Source organism: Sinocyclocheilus anshuiensis, unplaced genomic scaffold (genome assembly GCF_001515605.1).
Source record: "Sinocyclocheilus anshuiensis isolate Anshui unplaced genomic scaffold, SAMN03320099.WGS_v1.1 scaffold677, whole genome shotgun sequence".
NCBI lineage: Eukaryota > Metazoa > Chordata > Actinopteri > Cypriniformes > Cyprinidae > Sinocyclocheilus > Sinocyclocheilus anshuiensis.
The window spans coordinates 263,249-280,195 of NW_015539875.1; positions in this window are offsets into that span (position 1 = coordinate 263,249).

The following is a 16,947-nucleotide window of genomic DNA, read 5'->3' on the forward strand; positions in this document are numbered from 1 at the left end:
AAGCACACACACACGCAAACACACACACGCAAACACACACACGCAAACACACACACACACGCAAACACACACACACGCACACCCTCTGCTCAAGAAACATTTCTGATTATTATCAATGTTGAAAACAGTTGTGCTGCACAATATTTTTGTGGAAACTGTGATACATTTTATTTTTCAGGGTTCACAGATGAACAGAAAGTTCAAAAGAACAGCATTTATTTGAAATAGAAACATTTTGTAACATTATAAATGTCTTTAATGGTTCATCAGTTTTTGCGCATCCTTGCTGAATAAGTATCGGTGTCTTAAAAGAAAAAGTACTTTTGAACAGTTGTGTGTATATTTGGATGAAACTTCATTTTTTGTGTGATTTCAATAAGCTACAGTGAATCCCATTTAAGCATGTTGATTTTTTTTTCTTGCACACTGAATAAACTATTAACAATGTAAATATGTAAGGGTTAAGCATGCAGGTCATTGGTGTTTCAGAAAGTGTTGAGGATGATTGTATAACGTGTTCACTGATGTTAATGGCACTATGTGAGGAGCGTAGATGCTGCATGTTCATCAGCTCATGTGTGTGTGGCATAAAGAGAGAAACACTGCAGCGTGTCACCTGACACCGACCATTCCAGAGCTCTCAGTTGCTGGGGCCATCAGGGGCCCCACTCAGCTGGACCCGGGGCCCCTGCCAGTCTCCAAACGTCCCCTGGTTCTCTCTCTGTGTGTGTGTGTTTGCCTGCACTTCACCAGCTCACATCCCATGCCACCCTCTGAGAGTGTGTGTGTTGTAAAGGTCATGACCCTTGATCCATGTTTACAAACAATCCTTTACAAAAAGGGAAATTATGCAGCAGTTGACCTGTTGCTAAGCTCCGCCTTAAAATCATCACTGCATTGCTGACCAATCCTACCTCTTTCTAGTATACATTGATGGAGGATCTGTGTGTTTATATATATATATATATATAAAAAGCAGTTATTCAAAAATAAGGTTAAAACTTTCAAAAGTTTGGGGTCAGTAGGTTTTATTTTTAATTAAATTAAAATTTTCTTCATCAAGGATGCATTAAATTGATCAAAAGTGACTGTAAATACATTTATAAGGTTACAGAAGATTTTGGCACCACTTTAGAATAGGGAACACATATTCACTATTGACTACGACATTTCCCTCAATAAACTTTTACATTTGCTGCTTATTAATAATTAGTAAGTTAGCTGTTAAGTTTAGGCATGGGGTCAGATTAAATATGGTCATGCAGAATAAGGCATTAAATGTAGTTTATAAATACTAATAAACAACCAATATGATCATAATATGCATGCTGATAAGCAACTAGTTACAGCTTTTGCCTATTGCTTGAACACGTTTTGCTAAATTTGGCTCATTGTGTCAAAACTCTACACACAAGCAAATAACACACAACACTGGGAAATAAACCATTCTCCTGTCTCCATGCTTGCAAAGTTCTCAACATGGCTTAACTGAGACCTTTTTGTAGCTGGCTGATTGGTGTTCAGTTTTGTAAGTAAGTGTTTTCAGGTGTGTGTCAACGTCTTTTCAATTAACCAATGTGTGTTGTATTTTGAATAGATGTGTTTTCCCAATGGTACCCTGAAATTTAATCTTTGAACTAAGTGTCTTATGTATGAAATAGTTTGTAGTGTCTAGGAGCAAGTGTGTTGCAGAAAGGAGCAAGTGTGTTACAGAATTGCAACTGAAGGCGAGAATAGGTCCTTAAAATAAAATGTTACCAAGATTTCGATTTCAAATAAATGCAACTCTTTTGAATTTTCTATTCATCTGTGAATGCTGAAAAATAAATTGTATCACAGTTTCGACAGAAATAATGTGCAGCACAACTGTTTTCAGCATTGATTATAATCAGAAATGTTTCTCGAGCAGCAAATCAGCATATCAGAATGATTTCTGAAGATCATGTGACACTGAAGACTGGAGTAATGATGCTGAAAATTCAGCTGCGCATCACAGAAATAAATTACAGCTTAACAGATATTCACATAGAAAACAGTTATTTTGAATTGTAATAATATTTCACAATTTTACTGTTTTTATCGTATTTTTATCAAATAAATGCAGCTTTGATGAACAAGGCATCCACAGACAATACGTGTGTGCAATGTAGTTTTTTTTTTTAAATCCCTTTTCCAACTTTTTAAGCACATTTTGAGATGTTTGTGCTACAACAGTAGCATCAATGTTATTAAAATAATGTCTTTTAATTCTATTAATAATTCAGGTCATTGCAGCGACTAAATAATTGACAGCAGTGAATGTTTTGTGTAAATATTAGGAACATTTATGTTCACTTCCAATAATGCAATTGCTTTCAAATCAGTTTTTTTTGTAATAATTTCAGCCGACTGTGAGAAGCGTTTGCCTTGATTATGATTCACACAGTCTCATCTCCACACATTTCTTAGATTCCTCAAAGCACAATAGCAGATACAATGCTTTGCATGGTGACACCTATTTCCAGAATAATATCCCATAATGAGCACATTTTACTGAAGCTTACCGTTTGTTTTTATCGTTTTATGCAATCTCCCATTGGTTTTTCAGTGAAAGTGCCTAAAGCTTGTCACAGCGAGCAGCAGTAACTAAAGCAAACCAGTCCAACAGCTTACATGAAGCCTCAAATTGAGCTGTGCTGAGTGCTCTGAGAAAGATTGGCTGGTAATGATGGTATTCCCGTAAGGTCTGAATGAACGCAGGAGCGGCAGCATTGATAAACGCGATCTGTGGCCTCATGCATCACATGTATATTTGCCTTGGCACGGCGGGACAGCTCACATCTCTAATCCTGACTGATGTCAGTGTAAACACAATCAGAGATTATGTAAAAACATTTGAAGGATTATATAAAAGAGCAATTAGCCACTGGCTCAGTACAGACACGCTGTTTAACTGCTTTTTCATCTGGAATTAAGCAGTTAGAAGAGCGGTTCGTCCATATCTTGACACAATGTTGAAATCACAATGCTACTGTATGACTCTCTATGGGAAGCTGATTCTCTTTTACAGTACATCGCATGTCTCTATTCTCTTTGTGGCTCTTGGGACTGTTACAGAGGAGGAATTTCTCACTTTCGTCCAACAATGGGATGGGACATCGCTCTCTCATCTGTCGGGTGTTTACGAAGATGCCTGCTTAGACCCAAATCCCGGCTTAATTTGGTGATATGAACTCATTTCCTCGCGGTGGTCTGTGGGTTTTTGTTAATGTAACCCGAGCGCGGGCAGGACTGGGGAACTCTGGCGGATGAAAGCACCTCCAAAGCCCAAGAATGAACCCTTGAGGTCAACAGCGTTACTCGCCACTGTTTAAAGTTAAACTTTAATTTTTGCATTGCTGAAAAAAATCCCTGAAACAGATTACAAAGGTCATCTGAAGAGATTTGCAGATAATTAAATCAATTGGCAAGATTCAAACCAGAATAGTCCTGAAAATAAATTTCTCACTTATTGGAGTCATGTTTGATACCTTTTTCACACGCCATTATTGGTGGTTTATTGGGCATAAATGATAGAATATCACTTGAAAACCAATGGCAGTGTAATTGGTTATCATAAGACAGGAGCTTAATAAATACAATTAAAGCATGATAATTGTAAATTATGACATTTATTAATTTATTTGTTTGCTTGCTACCTTTTATTTTGGAAAAAAATAAATAAATACAATTTTGGTTTTCACTTTTTGTGCAAGTATTGTATTTTATAAGTAGATTTATGGCAACAAATAAATCTTATTGTAGTGTTTTCAGTTGTTTAAAAACTAGCTTTTAAGTTAATTTCATATCAAATCATGTGTGCAAAACTCTTTCCTCAGCACTGCAATAAAATGATGACAGAGGTTTGATCAAATAAGTTCTGTCACACATATTCTGCCCACAGCAGAACAAACTGAACTCTACACATCTCTTTTGAACTTTCTATTCATCTCACATCACCGTCACTGAATTTCTCCTTCTTCCATTCATTAAGCTGAAGTACCTCCTGTCAAACACACTGTCTGTTATCTGAACTAATGATTAGCAGGTGAATTATCTTCTGATCTACCAGCCTTTTCTCTCACTAAATGTGTTTATACACTCTTAAAAATAAAGGTGCTTCAAAAGGCTCTTCAAGTGATGCCATAGAAGAACCATTTTTGGTTCCACAGAGAAGCATTCAGTCAAAGGTTCTTTAAAGAACCATCTCTTTCTTATCTTTTGGTAATCTGAAGAACCTTCTTTCACCACAAAGAACCTTTTGTGAAACAGAAAGGTTCTTCAGATGTTAAAGGTTCTTTATGGAACCATTTAGACAAAAAGGTTCTTCTATGGCATCGTGAAGCACCTTTATTTTTAAGAGTTTATAAGCAACATAGCACTGATAACGATCAAAAATTATTTTGCAAATTAATAGACCAACACCATAAAAAAAAGTGCAGTTTTGAAATTGCTGACATCTATTTGCATGCATTACACAGTTCGCCTGCTGATTAAGAATAACTGGTGTAAGTTGCATGTAAGTGCATTCTATGTAAATGTATTCTATAGCTACAGTACCTGCTTTATTGTTAGAGACTTTATTCATTTGGACAACAAATGTCTTTGCATGAATTCAAAATGATCATTTGCATGGCAATTAAAATCTCACTCAGGAGTGTGTTTCCCAAAAGCACTATTAGTCAGCTATGGTCGCAAGCTTCATCGCTACTAAGATAGTTCAACAATTCAATGTTTCCTGAAACTATATAGTTCCAACGAACATCAGCAAACAACATCACAAAATATGACTTCTATGTGTTTCATTCAATTAAAAAAAAACAAAAAAAATGTATGTCATTCTCTATGTTTCAGCATGTCAACAATCAGCGCTGTTTTTGAAGAGACATATTTCCACTACATGTACAATGTGGTTTGACTGCCTCCAAATGTAGTTTCAGTGATCCAATCACAAAACGCTCTAGGCCCCATTTACAGGATTTTGTGATCTGGTGACAAAAAATGGATGTTTTGCTAAAGTGTTGCAGAATGGGTTTTAGGATAATGCTAGATGGATGTGAACATTATAAGTCTATAATCGCTTTAAAAAGTAACAGCACACCTCTCAGGACACACAATTTGAAGAATAATTTATTTGCATATCACAAACAATGTGGGATGAGTTATGAGCAGAGGTTTAATACTTAGGATTAGGAGTTTGTCATTATATGTATGAGCAATTGCCATTATAAGCACCACTGTTAACCCTGTAAAGCCTGATACTGTATATAAAATAATTCAGAAAAATCTAGTTTTTTTTTTTTTTAACAGAACATTTTATTGCACTTTTAGACATAATACATCAATATTTTGTCTAAAAGTTCTATAATTTGATTTGATTTTAACTTTTAAAAAGTTCATATATGATAAATCAGGCCTTTATGACTCATGTAGTGATAATATGAAGGAAAAAACACATACATTTTATTCCGAGGCTGAAACTGAGCAAAAATATGCAATTTAGTGCAGATGCTGATATTTATATTATGAGATTCTGATGCTTGTAATGCAAATAAGTGAAATCTTTATAACAATATAGCAGATACTTACATAAAATGATAAATCATAAATATAAGTCGTCACTCCATATCTCCAGTAATCTGTCTCAGTAAGATGAGATTGAAATGATCCAAACATATAATGCAGTGATTGAGAGCTGAAGCAATAAAGGCTCCTCAGAAGATGTGAGAGGTTCTGGAGGCTTGTGAAGATCATTCCTCCGCTGAGGAACAGTGAAAGTAAAGCTTCTGGAAACAAACGCTCCTCAAAAGATCCTGAGGATCAGATTTGACATGCACTGATTTTTCTAAAAAAAAAAAAGATTGATGGAGAATCAAGTAAAGCCGATCTGCTTCAGTCCAGTAAGTGTTCATCTGGAGATATGACTGCAGTTATTCTGACGTTTACTTGATAAAAATCAGTACAGATTTGAGAGCAGAAACACACTTGAAGCACCAGCTGAAGCTGGATGTTCGTACAATTACACTAAAAGAGCTTTTACTGGATAAAAAAGTCTAAACTTTCAATCGACAGGATGATAGAATACATGTAGATGAGTGTGTGCAACAGGTTTTTCAGCAGATCCTTTAGAGGCCATAGAAAGTCATGCATCAAATACAGTAGGCTATAATATGATTTTCAAGACTGCAAACTGTACACTTCCTTAGAGTCTCACCGCAATGTGATAAAACACGAATGACCTCATCAACAGGGGAAAAAAAACCCTTCTCTTTGTTTGTTATCAGTTGTCAAATGTGCGTCACAGAGCATTGTGCTGGAATTACAGCATGCATGGCCAGATCATGTTTTAAATAGCTGATAACAAAAACTGACATATTGCTGTGTGCAAGTAACAGATCACTGATATCTACAGATGACTGACATCTGTTGTCATATGCAAATGAGAGAAAATAAAAGACTGGCTGATAAACAGCAGAGGACCGACATGATCAGCCCTGTCGTTTGCAAAATGTGTGCAAACCAAAAATAACATGGACAATTTGTTTTGTAATTCAAAATTCCTAGTCAGGAACATTACTGTTGCATGTGCACAACATATGTATTGTGATAAAATTACCATGAAACAATTTGCTTTTACATGCACAGCACCAAAACACTGGTGTAGGAGTTTGTTTATCTTATAGACTTGTGACAGTAAAAGCTGCTTTTCTGTCTACTTTTTACAGAAGAAGCTGCTTTCAAAAGCAGTTAAGCCTCTGAAATGAAATGAAACATTAATAACAGAACAATCTTCATATGAAGCAAAACTGAATGGCACACCAGTAGCACTCCTCACACGAACTGCAAAAGAGATGTGAATCACAGTTTATTCCATTTTTTAGTTAGCATCTACAATCTACATCTAAGATAATACGTATAAACCTACATAGCAAATATTATGTAAAATATATTTTAAAAAGATCCACCTTTTTGGTATTTAATGAAACAAATGTATATTTACACACGTATTGATGCATCTTTTTTTCATTGAACTCATTGCAGTGCATTCTGGGATTGACTTCTCTGTGGAGGATACATGTGATGCTGCCTTAGAATCTGTAAAACACGGTATCTTAGAAGGAGTGCACTTTTTATGTCTTAAAGAAATAGTTCACCCAAAAATGAAAGTTTTCTGAACATTTACTCACTCATACAAGATGTATGGGGGAAAGTAGCATTACTTGCTCAGCAATGGATGCTCTGCAGTGAATGGGTGCCGTCAGAATGAGAGTCCAAACAGCTGATAAAAACATCACAATAATCCACACCACTCTGACGGCCCCCATTCACTGCAGAGCACTGCAGAGCATCCATTGCTGAGACAGTGATGCAATGCTACATTTCCCGAAAACCTGATGGAGAAACAAACTCATCTACATCTCGGAAGGCCTGAGGGTGAGCACATTTTCAGAAAATTGTAATTTTTGTGTGAACTATTCCTTTAAAATGCTGTCTAAGCAGTAGGCTCGCTAGGTTATCTAGAAATTTTTGACTGGATGTGCAGTGAAGTTCAAGTCTGGGTCTTAATGACTACATTTCTTAGAAAAAAAAAAGAAGTGAATAATCAACCTTTCATGTTGGGTGAAAGTCAAAGAGCCTACGGGTGACTGTATCTGTCAAGAATGGGAAATGTACAACGTGTCTCGGGCCCAAAGGACAAACCACTGAAAACCCTTGACTGAGATCAATGTTTACAGGAGTCCTGAGGATAGACGGCTCTCTCATGCATATTCCTGCCAGCCGAACTGTTCTCTTCTGAGAACATGTTTGCATGTGTGCGTCAAGATGCGTAGCTGCCATACTGTGCTGCCCACTGAGTGAATGAGTTATCTAATCTGTCAGCGTCCATGCGGGGTCAGCTCTCCGCTTGCTGGGTGTGTCAGTCATCGGGCCATTAAAATGAAAAAGATTGGGGGAAAAAGAGAATAATATGCCCGCTTTCTCATTCTCATGGTGTGTATTTCTGTCTGGCCGGCCAGTGTCTGTCTAGTTTCCCAGACCCGCCTAATGACATTCCCTTGGGACAGAAAAGGCTGCAGATATGCCAAATTTTGTGATTTTTAACAGCACCCCATTAATGAGGGCTGAAGGTGGGGGCTAGCGCGTTATTTTTATCCAACGATGATAGTTGAAATATATATCTATTGCCCACACAAAATCCCCACACACAGTTTGGATGCTGTCATTCTTGGGCCGTGACTCAAGGGGGAGGTGGGAAAATGTGACGTTTTGGAAGGAAAACGATGACGTGGTCTCTAAAGGCGTCTAAGAGGCCCCTGATAAGATCAGATATTACAAAGTAGCTCTGGCCATGGATCCTAAAATACTTTGTTAGTGGCGTTTACTAAGGCTAATCAAATCATTTTATTAATAGGCACTATTACTCTCTCTCATATTTTTGAGCTTACCCGTGACCTGTATGAAACTTTGGTGTGTAATTTGTCTCACATCATTATTTCTGCAGACATCAATGATATCTGTAGTCATGTGGAGAGGTGTGATTGGACCCCTTTCACATTTCTGGGGTTCTCAGAAGCAGAATTTGTCATAGTTGGGTAAATCTATAGCAGCGAATGGGAGACTACAGAAATGTATAATTTATTTTTTATCTTGATTATGATTTTTATTATGTACTGAAAAGCATATGGAAAAGTCCAATTATATTAGGCTTACTTATACTTCATCTTTTGATAGATATATACTTCAGAAAAGTATAAATATTCTAAGCATACTTGGCTTGTAGTTTTGTTTACTCTTTTACTGTAACTACAGATATACTTAGATTAAAATGTACTACTCCTGCACTTAAAGTACACGTAGAATTATACTTTTATGAGCTAAAAAGTGAGATAATTTAGTCCCAAGAAGTACTGAAATAGTACACATACAGGTATACTACTACTGCATTGATATTAATATACTTTCAACATAAAGTATACTTGGAAAATTTACTTAAATGTTTACTTAATAAACTTGGGGAACTAAAGTTTTTATTTATTTATTTGTTTAAATTGGAGCAATTACTGGAACACTATGCTAAAAATACAATCAAAAAATACTAATGCCCTGACAGCCACCCACAATCCACTATCATTGTGGAAGCACTGGGAAACACTCATGCTTAATTCAGAACAAGTCAAATTCTGTTTTTATTATGTCACAATATACTTATAAGTGTTTCACGGTATAACCCCAAGAGCCTCTGAACGTGAAAGGGACACATTGCTTCCCTTCTGCTATACTAAACTGTCTCAAACTATTACTTGATAAATCAAAATGACTTCATTATGAAGAAAAATCAGATTCTTCTAACTGATCCTATCTGATTTATCTGTCTAGTGGCAGTGTGTTAACGGTTTCACAGGTTTACCGTAAATTTTCAAGTGTCAAACACAGGCATGCATAATAACGTCATAAAGTCGTAGTGTAGTGCCCTCTCTGTACAGCAAGCTGTAATTCAATGCAAAGCCACAGGCCAACGCTTAGGAAAGATCCCACTTTTAATGTGAAATGACAGTAAAGGGGGAAGCATCTCTCTGTGAGTTGGAATCACTAGAATGATGGAGGAGAGTCCTGAGAGAAAGAAATCCAAGCATGAATTTCAGTTTGAAAAATGTCTCTGTTGTTCTGAGCGGACAGGAATAGCCATCCCATATGTTTACACCCATTCAACACTGCAAGATGTACTAGCAATGACTGTACCAAGAAAGGTCAAAAAAGTCTGGTTTTCTACTTGAGCACATGTGTTTGTTGTGACCGTATAAAGACAAACGATGCCATAGAGACACTGGAAACCGTGGCAGGGGATTTGAAGAGGAGGACAGGGTTTAAAACAAGCACAGCTTTTGTGGGGTGTTTTTGGAATGCCAAGTATGCCTTTTCTGCTCAGTTTTTGACTGTTCCTCTCTTGCATATGCTGTTTTAGAAGCAAATGCTTGCTTTATTTAGCTAACTTAGTGGTGAAAATATAACATAGCTCCAAGTTTATCAGCCGATGATGCTAAATGGCCTGCTTTGGCAATCTTTAAATATACTTAGAAGAATTAGGACTCCAAGGAAATGTAGTATTTTGGCCACATTAACTATATCTGACTATTTCCTGTAGCCTGAAGGCAAAAAAGATGAAACATGAGAACCTGGTTGATGAGAATAAATAAGTGTGTCAAGAGAATAAAGAGTTATATTTGAGTTTTCTAAGACATTATTGACCAGATCAGGCTGATCAAACTTTTATTTATTTGTTTATTTCGTTTTTAGTCATCATTAACTTGGTTTTCAATTTAACTGTATGTGTTTTGAATGTGACTGACTCACACTGAGTGCTACTATTTTAGTGTTTCTTGATTTAGAAGCAGGCTTTGATGCAGTTGATAACAATAACCCATTTTCTGAATTAGAAACTTCAGATAGTCTTTCATGGAATTGCCAAATTGGTCTGTTTTAATTGCCAAAACAAAATACATATATTGAGGTATTCTGCAGGGCTCGATCTTAGGACCTCTTCCTTTTTTTTCAATTCATTAATGAATGCAAGGAGTCATAAGATTTTTCCTTAAACATTTATTAGTTATTTAATGAATTAAAAAAAAAAATAAAAATCTGTACAAAGTTGTTCAGTTTTTGCAAAGCCATTTCTTTTTCGATTTAGGTAACTTTCATGGTTATTATTTTTATTTAGCATTAAAACTATTTTAATTCTAACCAAAATACTAAATAAATAAATGTTTATGTCATGAATGTGTTGTCCATCACATAATGCTACTATTTTGGACTGCAGGATAGCAGTGATTTCTAATTAATAGCACCATTTAGTTGGGTTACTCATGAGAAAGAGAAAGCATTGCAAATACAGAGAGAAAGTGATTTATGATTTACCCGAGCTTCAGAAATGACGACTTCTCAACTGCTCTGCAGGGTAATCTTAAGGCAGGCTGGAAATCTAGTAAGAGGCCATGCAGAAGGGGTGAACACATGAGGGATTCTTCCTCTGGGAAAGAACAGTGGTGTTAGAGGGCGAGGGCCCCTCTAGAGCTACATCTGAGGTCCTGGGCCCGAGGACCACCACGACAGTTCACCATAACAGAATGACAGAGATCCCCCCCCCCCACCTCCCGTTTTAAGCACGGTTAAGAATTATGCCATTATTAATTACAGAAATATTGAACAGGGAACATTCGTGTTGCGCCAGCTTTGCATATGTGTGCAATTGTGTAGAAGAAGTTGAACGAAGAAGAAGTGTCTCTACGCCCATTTTTCTTCCCTTCCTGCTCTTCTCCATTCTTCCTCTCTCTCTCTGTCCCTCTGGTTCTCTCAGGGGGTCTCTGCTGGCCGGCGAGTTGCTCTGGAATGTTTGTCTCTCCTCACACTGCTCCCGGGAGGGACGTTGGTAGAGGTCAGCGTCCACCACCCCCCACCATCCCCTGAGGCTATCAGTTAATTCAGTTAGCATGAGATACATCCCCATCCCGCTCCTCACAACACCAACACAGCATCCCCTCTCCAAGACATTCTTCCATTAACGCACATAAGCACAGACTCATAACCTCTGATTGATGAGGCCTGTACTCTGACACAGGTTGCATGATAAAAGTTTGTAGATTATTTTTTCTGTTTGAATTCGTTCCATTGTGAGCCCTTTTAAAGGAACAGATCACCTAAAAATGAAAGCTGTGTCATCACTCATTTCTATAGAGCTCCACACATGACATGCAGGAAAAAGATTGTATATTGTGCTCACAATGTAAGAATTTGTTCCCATGATTTTGTTCCCTCATTTTATTGAATTTGTGGCCATGATTTACTGATAGGTTCCCCTCGTTTGGGTATGTTTACATGACAATGATATACTAAAAACTGAAACATTTTTCCTTTGCGTTTTTGAAAAGTTTTGCATACAGATGACAATGTTGTCAAAATTATCCCTGTTCACACGGAAGCAAGATAACTACTTAAAACTCTGTATTATACATGCCAGGCCAGTAGTTGGCGATGTAACTATAGTTTACAAAAACTTGCTATAGTTTTCAAACACGTTTACAAAAGTTTATGTTTTCAGGCCCCCAAAACGCCATTGTCGTGTAATAAAACACATAAGTCGTGAATAACTTATGCGTTTAATGTGAATAAAACGCATACGTTTTTCATTTTTATTTGAAAATGGTAACAAATTAATAAATCGTGTCCACGATTTTCTACAATGAGGGAATAAGTCAACCAGAGGGAACAAATTGTTGCCATGATTTAACCAAAATTTGGGAACTAAATAGTAAACTGTAGCTATGATTCACTACAATGAGGACATTAATTCTTAAGTCGTGGCCACATTTTAACTAAAATGAGGGAACTAATTAGTAAATTGTGTCATGATGTACTACAATGAGGGAACACATTAGCAGACTTTGGCCAAGAATAAACAAGTCATGGGAAGAAATTCTTAATTCGTGGCGACAATATATGTTTCCCAGGGCTCCGTACATTCAATTCCAAAACCATTCCGACTATTATCTATATGCTAACTATTAATAGGCAAACTTGGTAATATGTACATAGACATTCATGAACTATAAGATTAGTAAAGTTTGAATCTTTACAAAATGCTTGGGCTTAGGCCAAAATGCTAATTGACAGGAACCGTGTAATGTATTTCCATAGTTTTTTTTTTGTTTTGTTTTGCATCATGTCATTCACTCTGATTTCTGTTGAGTGTCTCAGTTTGGGAAATGCATTCCTAAGTCGGAACAATGACAGGAAATTGATTCTGTCGAGTGGCCAGTGAGTACAGGGGACCTTAGGGAATATTTTAAATGTCACCACCATCTTAGAAACTACTCACCGAATGAATGTTACGCTTGAAACTGTCTTATGATGTTGTGACTTCATACAGCAACACACACACAGACACACACACACACACACACACACACACACACACACACACACACACACACACACCTTGAGCACATGTGTTTGTTGTGACCGTATAAAGACAAACGATGCCATAGAGACACTGGAAACCGTGGCAGGGGATTTGAAGAGGAGGACAGGGTTTAAAACAAGCACAGCTTTTGTGGGGTGTTTTTGGAATGCCAAGTATGCCTTTTCTGCTCAGTTTTTGACTGTTCCTCTCTTGCATATGCTGTTTTAGAAGCAAATGCTTGCTTTATTTAGCTAACTTAGTGGTGAAAATATAACATAGCTCCAAGTTTATCAGCCGATGATGCTAAATGGCCTGCTTTGGCAATCTTTAAATATACTTAGAAGAATTAGGACTCCAAGGAAATGTAGTATTTTGGCCACATTAACTATATCTGACTATTTCCTGTAGCCTGAAGGCAAAAAAGATGAAACATGAGAACCTGGTTGATGAGAATAAATAAGTGTGTCAAGAGAATAAAGAGTTATATTTGAGTTTTCTAAGACATTATTGACCAGATCAGGCTGATCAAACTTTTATTTATTTGTTTATTTCGTTTTTAGTCATCATTAACTTGGTTTTCAATTTAACTGTATGTGTTTTGAATGTGACTGACTCACACTGAGTGCTACTATTTTAGTGTTTCTTGATTTAGAAGCAGGCTTTGATGCAGTTGATAACAATAACCCATTTTCTGAATTAGAAACTTCAGATAGTCTTTCATGGAATTGCCAAATTGGTCTGTTTTAATTGCCAAAACAAAATACATATATTGAGGTATTCTGCAGGGCTCGATCTTAGGACCTCTTCCTTTTTTTTCAATTCATTAATGAATGCAAGGAGTCATAAGATTTTTCCTTAAACATTTATTAGTTATTTAATGAATTAAAAAAAAAAATAAAAATCTGTACAAAGTTGTTCAGTTTTTGCAAAGCCATTTCTTTTTCGATTTAGGTAACTTTCATGGTTATTATTTTTATTTAGCATTAAAACTATTTTAATTCTAACCAAAATACTAAATAAATAAATGTTTATGTCATGAATGTGTTGTCCATCACATAATGCTACTATTTTGGACTGCAGGATAGCAGTGATTTCTAATTAATAGCACCATTTAGTTGGGTTACTCATGAGAAAGAGAAAGCATTGCAAATACAGAGAGAAAGTGATTTATGATTTACCCGAGCTTCAGAAATGACGACTTCTCAACTGCTCTGCAGGGTAATCTTAAGGCAGGCTGGAAATCTAGTAAGAGGCCATGCAGAAGGGGTGAACACATGAGGGATTCTTCCTCTGGGAAAGAACAGTGGTGTTAGAGGGCGAGGGCCCCTCTAGAGCTACATCTGAGGTCCTGGGCCCGAGGACCACCACGACAGTTCACCATAACAGAATGACAGAGATCCCCCCCCCCCACCTCCCGTTTTAAGCACGGTTAAGAATTATGCCATTATTAATTACAGAAATATTGAACAGGGAACATTCGTGTTGCGCCAGCTTTGCATATGTGTGCAATTGTGTAGAAGAAGTTGAACGAAGAAGAAGTGTCTCTACGCCCATTTTTCTTCCCTTCCTGCTCTTCTCCATTCTTCCTCTCTCTCTCTGTCCCTCTGGTTCTCTCAGGGGGTCTCTGCTGGCCGGCGAGTTGCTCTGGAATGTTTGTCTCTCCTCACACTGCTCCCGGGAGGGACGTTGGTAGAGGTCAGCGTCCACCACCCCCCACCATCCCCTGAGGCTATCAGTTAATTCAGTTAGCATGAGATACATCCCCATCCCGCTCCTCACAACACCAACACAGCATCCCCTCTCCAAGACATTCTTCCATTAACGCACATAAGCACAGACTCATAACCTCTGATTGATGAGGCCTGTACTCTGACACAGGTTGCATGATAAAAGTTTGTAGATTATTTTTTCTGTTTGAATTCGTTCCATTGTGAGCCCTTTTAAAGGAACAGATCACCTAAAAATGAAAGCTGTGTCATCACTCATTTCTATAGAGCTCCACACATGACATGCAGGAAAAAGATTGTATATTGTGCTCACAATGTAAGAATTTGTTCCCATGATTTTGTTCCCTCATTTTATTGAATTTGTGGCCATGATTTACTGATAGGTTCCCCTCGTTTGGGTATGTTTACATGACAATGATATACTAAAAACTGAAACATTTTTCCTTTGCGTTTTTGAAAAGTTTTGCATACAGATGACAATGTTGTCAAAATTATCCCTGTTCACACGGAAGCAAGATAACTACTTAAAACTCTGTATTATACATGCCAGGCCAGTAGTTGGCGATGTAACTATAGTTTACAAAAACTTGCTATAGTTTTCAAACACGTTTACAAAAGTTTATGTTTTCAGGCCCCCAAAACGCCATTGTCGTGTAATAAAACACATAAGTCGTGAATAACTTATGCGTTTAATGTGAATAAAACGCATACGTTTTTCATTTTTATTTGAAAATGGTAACAAATTAATAAATCGTGTCCACGATTTTCTACAATGAGGGAATAAGTCAACCAGAGGGAACAAATTGTTGCCATGATTTAACCAAAATTTGGGAACTAAATAGTAAACTGTAGCTATGATTCACTACAATGAGGACATTAATTCTTAAGTCGTGGCCACATTTTAACTAAAATGAGGGAACTAATTAGTAAATTGTGTCATGATGTACTACAATGAGGGAACACATTAGCAGACTTTGGCCAAGAATAAACAAGTCATGGGAAGAAATTCTTAATTCGTGGCGACAATATATGTTTCCCAGGGCTCCGTACATTCAATTCCAAAACCATTCCGACTATTATCTATATGCTAACTATTAATAGGCAAACTTGGTAATATGTACATAGACATTCATGAACTATAAGATTAGTAAAGTTTGAATCTTTACAAAATGCTTGGGCTTAGGCCAAAATGCTAATTGACAGGAACCGTGTAATGTATTTCCATAGTTTTTTTTTTGTTTTGTTTTGCATCATGTCATTCACTCTGATTTCTGTTGAGTGTCTCAGTTTGGGAAATGCATTCCTAAGTCGGAACAATGACAGGAAATTGATTCTGTCGAGTGGCCAGTGAGTACAGGGGACCTTAGGGAATATTTTAAATGTCACCACCATCTTAGAAACTACTCACCGAATGAATGTTACGCTTGAAACTGTCTTATGATGTTGTGACTTCATACAGCAACACACACACAGACACACACACACACACACACACACACACACACACACACACACACACACACAAACAGCTGGCATTAGTGAAAACTTAATGTGGAAAACAATTACCCAGAATGGTGCAGATCTCTCTCGAGCTCAATGTAGTCAACTGGAAATGACCATGAATAGCATATTTTAACTCAGAAGTCTAAGTCTTGCTATCTTACACTTTCATCGCACAGCTATATAACGTAACTCCCCCTCATCTGTCTATGCTTGCTCCCTCCCCTCTCTTTTTGCCTTCCTGGCTAAAATTTACTCTTCCTGTCGTTCGCCTCCCCTCACAAAGGCTATTTATCAGCTGGAGAGCAGCTCGGACTCCGCCGCTAAGGCATTCCGCCCAGCGACAAATCCACTTTATTGGAAATGCAGACAGGATCCAGTCAGAACTGGAGCCAAACCAAGTTGTTGTTTTTTTCCCCCTATTCGGTGCAAGGTTTAAGGTCGTGCATTATGGATGGCTGAGTTCCATCCGAGTGGAAATTACTTATTCCATATCAGACAACCTCGCAGTTCAACCGCCACAAGCTGGCAGAGTCCTCAACCCGACTCCAATCAGTGTGCTGATTTCTTTGAATAAAATACTAAACTTCTTGCTTGTTAGGATTAATAAACATCACGGCAGTCGCAGAAAGATCTTCAAAATAAATGTTCCCAAAAATCAACTTTTGACCTACTACTGCTCCGCTATCATTGGAAACATCACGTTTTCAAATGCAGAAAAGTTGCGAGGTGTAAGGTCATGCATCA